The sequence below is a fragment of the Saccostrea cucullata genome, unplaced genomic scaffold, assembly GCF_032062105.1.
Source record: "Saccostrea cucullata isolate Sc308-1 unplaced genomic scaffold, CSIRO_AGI_Scuc_v1 ctg22895, whole genome shotgun sequence".
NCBI classification, from domain to species: domain Eukaryota; kingdom Metazoa; phylum Mollusca; class Bivalvia; order Ostreida; family Ostreidae; genus Saccostrea; species Saccostrea cuccullata.
The window spans coordinates 1-5,689 of NW_026933363.1; the positions used below are offsets into that span (position 1 = coordinate 1).

Here is a 5,689-nt window from a genome sequence, read left to right on the forward strand (position 1 = left end):
TTGATCTAATGTTACGTAATAGGGGATCACCAGGTGCCAAAATGCTATATTAATTATGCTTTACGTCTCGAAAAGGGGGGGGGGTATTTTTTATAAGCAATATTGAACAAAACATGTTCAGAATATTGGATAAAAAACCAGAAACTTTTAAATTAATGAAGATAAACTTAATGTCATTCTCTTTTAACAAATATCTCAGTCAAAATCACATCTCATCTTTTCTAGTTATTATTATTATTATTCTTTTTCTTCTTACAATTTTTGTGCAGAAGATTTCTCGGAGATGGCTCGATCGATTAACTTGAAATTTTTAGGAAAGGTGTGTCGGCAACTAAACTTGATCCGTTTTTCTCATTTTTTCGAAATTCACTTCCGGTCGGAAGTTATTGCCCTTTAATCAAAATTTAGAGGACCTCCTTGTCATCACCAGAACTCAAGAACGGCTAACGCTAGAACACTGAAATTTTTACCAAAGATAAAGGACCTGTTGCCAAGATGCACAATGGTTTTCAAATTTTCCGGAAATGCCTACAGTGCTGCTATCCCACAAGTTGACATGGGATGGGATCGGATAGGATTCAGGATTGAGGATTCACGATAGAAACATATAGAAGTTAATCCAATCCTATCCTATCCTATCCTATCCTGTATCCTACAGCCAATCAGATTCGAGCAAAGGTTCATTCATATTTCAGAATAAATTACAAAAACGAAATACGATATAAAATGTTTACAAAAGAAATATTTATAAAATTTCAATAGAAAATAAAACATTATTTTCTCAAAACACAGATTTACATTATAAACTTCGAGTAACACGGCGTACGATCTAACCGTGAACGATCACCGGAAGAATTTGGGAATGTAAACAACGAAGAGTCCAGACATCGAAAGACCGTATTTCTTCAGCTTGTTTGGATGATTTAGCCGATTCTTACTTGTGTAAAAGTGTTCTAACATGTTTTCTGTTAAATATGCTCTGTTTGTTTGGATAATTCTACAGGAACCGTCAACAGCGGACTTGAATAGATGATGTGCGAGTTCATGTAAGTATACTACACACTGTACACTGTACATGTTTGCATTTTTATACTTATTTATCCCTCAAAACAATGTTCTTATGTCTTAAAATATAAACATTTTATTCTATTTAATATAAACAAAAATTAGGTGCGGAAACAAGAAATAGTGTAGACAGAAGGGGGCATAAAATATTTACAAATACCCCCGTTACTCTGTCATATGATTCAATAAGCTATCAATGAGCTCTGAGACTAAAACAATCACATGTATTATGCCTTAATCAGTTTATTAATCTTATTTTTCCCTTAATTCTATCATTTCAGTGTAACTTGTAATAAATTAATGTAGAATCATCATGACCATTTCTAATGCTACTGCTGAAATGTTTAATAAGCTCACTCAGCAGTGCACTTACATATTGTACATGTATGTATGATGTATTGTGAGTTATGAAGCATAAGTTAATCTTTTAATATTCATCATTACAGTGATGGATTTGCCTGCACTCATGCGTCATCATGCGTCATCACAGTATAAAGGATTTTAATCTAAAAAGTATGTATGATTTTATTTTTATCATGTATGGTCATTCAAATATATAAACATCATTATCTGCTTCGAGGTGACATGTCTGCAGTTTCTCGGAACAAGTGATTTTTTCTTTCAAAAATCTTGAGAGTTAAACTGAAAGAAATGTTGAATATTTCAGGTCATCATGTTGTTGTTACATAGATATTTTCTTCTTTTACATATTCAAATTTCAAGACCGAAAAAAAAAAAAGAAAACCAAGAAAAAACATTAAATAGATAATACAAAGAGAAAATAGAGAAAAGTCACTAAAACAAATGTATTCATACTTGTTAGCAAGTTGACAAGATAAAATGAATTATAATGTACAAGTAAATTATCTTAAAAAAGATTTTTTTTCTTAATTTAATATGACTGAGGTTGCAGTATAAGATTTTATTTTTCATGATTTCTAAACGCATTATTTTTTTTTAGAGAAAAAGGTGAAATTAAAGCAAATTGTACATGAAATGTCAAAGATAATCACAATCAAAAACATTTTAAATGTGTATGAAATGTGTATGACAAAATTTACAATCTACATGCCTATAATTATGTGATTTTTTTTTTCAGGAAACCCTGCAGATTTGCAGCTGTGCAGAATGCAGTTCATGCCATATGCTGTTAGAGTAAATGATGAAAGATGTTCAAACCAGTGTCAAAGATTCCTAAGACTGAAACCATGGTGCTTTTATTAAGGAGATCAGTGTATGTTTTCTGTGCATTGTTGACATTTGTGGAACTGTTCAGTTTATGACCATCTCTCTGACAATAACTCTGACATTTGAATTTCAATTTGAGCATCGGATAAGAAAGTCAAATTAAATGCATGTAAAACATTATACTATGGTAATAAAAACATTGATAAACTTAAATTTAAACAAAGTTCATGTACATGTATCTGTGATCTTTGAATTAAAATTCATAAATGCTGTACATGGATACTTTTAATGACTTTGTCTCATGGTAATGGAATATTCAATTGTTATACATTGTTGAGGAATCACCTTGAATAAAAATATTGTGAACTTGATAAAGTATTTTTCCTCATTTAAACACTGATAATTTTAAGATCAAATGTCAAGGTCAAATAAAAGGTTTACTCAAGAATGTGTTATACATACTGTAAATTCTTATGCATGTTTATAAGATCTAAGGAACATGTGTGGAGCATTTTAATATTTTTCAATCAGACACTGATTAAGATTCAAGATCCAATGCCAAGGTCAAATACAAACTTGCTTTACTCAAGAATGAGTTTTAAATACTGTAAATACTGTGAATTCTGAATTTCTCATGCATGTTTTATAAGATCTTAGGAACATGTGTGACCTCACTCCAATATTTATTACTGTCAATCTGTCAACCAATATCAAATTTAGAAAATATATTCTAATAAACATAAATTATTAAATTTTCACACATAAAACAAAATTGGAAATTGAAATACATTTGTACGGCACTGAGCTGACCATAAACTGAGAAGAAACTGAAGTTTAATGAAAAAAAAACATTTCGATCATCTTGAATTTTATTTAGCAACTATATATTTTGCATGTTTGAAAAATATCACATACAACAGATGATGAACTGAAATTTTAAAAAAGAATAAATTATGAATTTAAATAAAATAAAATCATACATAACAAGGTATTATTTTAACTTGGAATAATTACTTGACATAGATTTCAATTAAATTTCAATTTTTGCTGTAGTTGCAATGTTATTGATAAATTTTTATTAAAAATTCATTTTTTGTTGTAGAAACTGTAAAAATTGGTAATATTTTAACTTTATCAAGAAAAGCTATGTTTCTATGCATGTTTTTATGTTATTTATATTTTTTGTTTGTTTATTTCATTGTTCATTGTGTATTTGTTTATGTTTATATTGGGAAAGGGCTTCTGTGTTCTTAGTTTGTCGTCACACATGCGCGGAAGGGTTAGTCCATGCCTGGCATGGACTAACCCTTAGTCCATGCCTGGCATGGACTAACCCTTCTGCGCATGTGTCATTATTTGGCTTTCTGTACTATTCCGTATATTTCTGCAGACAAATGGCAACACAACGTAATTATTGAAGTAATTGACTCTATACTCAGCTACGATCGCATCATCGTCGCTAAAATTTCCCACCGAGTTGATGAAATCCGTTTATCACTGTCGGTAATGCGTAGCCTTGGGTTTTCATGAATGAAGATTTCGACGTACCGATTTCCTGAAGAAATACCTCGCAGGGAGCGAAAAAATAAACCAAAGCACATTGAATACGATAAATGCAAACACTTACAAATATTTTTTCAGTCCTAAGAAGTTTAAATCCAAGAAAAAGCCAGAGAAACGCGTCCATGTAAACACTGCCAATACACTACCAGACTACTCTTGTTCGACGTCATATTTCGAGGTACGACGTCACGGGTACACTGTTTTCCCGTACTTTCTGTGGCAAAATGGCGTATAGCCTATATAGGCATTGTACGTAATATAAGGCATTCTGTCATTGTAGTACAACACACAAATTTTATTATTTTAGCACAAAGTTTCCTTTTACCTAGCTAATCAAATATCACAAGAGGACACGGAAGTGGAAAGTGATTAGTACAGAAAACAGACTCCAAAGATTTGAAGATCCATGATCCTTCCCTCGTTTTACCTCCAGCTAAGATGTGCAGATTTAGTGTGCACATTTCAAGTTTTCAGTCCATTGTGACGTAGCACTCGAAGAAAGCTACAGCATGACAATACTGAACATATTATAACGAAAGGGAACACATTCTATTATAGAAGAAGTTTGAACAATTTTAATTTTTTTTTATTTTGGTTTTAAATTTAAAAAAAAAAAGAAATTGTTTGTACCTTTCAATTCTTTTTTTTTTTTTTTTTTTTGGTAGAAAGATTTATAGTAGGATTGCGCCAGATTATTATCTTCAAGACAAATTAAAAGGCACGGGTGGGGGTAGGTACGACGGCGTATTAGTGCCATTTTAACAATGTAGATTTTTTTTTTAAATCGTTTGTACGATTTAATAAATCGTTTGTACAATTTAATAAATCGTTTGTACGATTTATTAAATTGTACAAACGATTTACTAAATTGAACAAACGATTTATTAAATCGTACAAACGATTTACTAAATTGTACAAACGATTTATTAAATCGTACAAACGATTTAATAAATTGTACAAACGATTTAACAAACAAGTTGTACAAACGATTTATTAAATTGTACAAACGATTTATTAAATCGTACAAACGATTTACTAAATTGTACAAACGATTTATTAAATCGTACAAACGATTTATTAAATCGTACAAACGATTTACTAAATCGTACAAACGATTTACTAAATCGTACAAACGATTTACTAAATCGTTCAAACGATTTATTAAATCGTACAAACGATTTAATAAATTGTACAAACGATTTAATAAATTGTACAAACGATTTAACAAACAAATTGTACAAACGATTTATTAAATTGTACAAACGATTTATTAAATTGTACAAACGATTTATTAAATTGTACAAACGATTTATTAAATCGTACAAACGATTTACTAAATCGTACAAACGATTTACTAAATCGTACAAACGATTTACTAAATCGTTCAAACGATTTATTAAATCGTACAAACGATTTAAAAAAAAAATTTCTACATTGCTAAAATGGCACTAATACGCCGTCGTAGGTAGGGGTTATACTAGCAGATTTTGAAGATTGAAGTAAATAATGCGACTTTGATTTGTGTTAACCCCCCCCCCCCTCCCGGCACACACACCTCATATTGATCCTTGTCCCTTCCCCCGAGTTCTTTGGATGGGATATAGATGTCCTTTTTGTAGATGTCCTTTTATCTTTTGAGATCGACGATTTCAAACGGCCACTGATAGATATTTACTCCTGGTAAACAACTATAGAATGAAATGGTACTTAGCTCTTAATTATATTTTATTTAGTTATCACTGGAACTATCCTTTAATCGAACCCCTCATCCCCGAATTTTTGTAAAAATAACCAACCACCCAACTACACGAAACCATTCCTGGATCTGCCCACGTAACTACTTTTTAGCATAGTGCATAGGGCTAATACTGCA

General features: G+C 31.0%; 1 long non-coding RNA gene across 1 annotated transcript; it reads left to right on the forward strand.

Annotated features, from left to right (window-relative positions):
* The first annotated feature begins 537 nt into the window (after nucleotides 1-537).
* Nucleotides 538-2,628, forward strand: LOC134238108 (uncharacterized). Its single transcript, XR_009985936.1, has 3 exons — nucleotides 538-1,046; nucleotides 1,512-1,578; nucleotides 2,165-2,628. It is a non-coding gene; the product is annotated as an uncharacterized LOC134238108 (long non-coding RNA).
* Nucleotides 2,629-5,689: the final 3,061 nt, after the last annotated feature.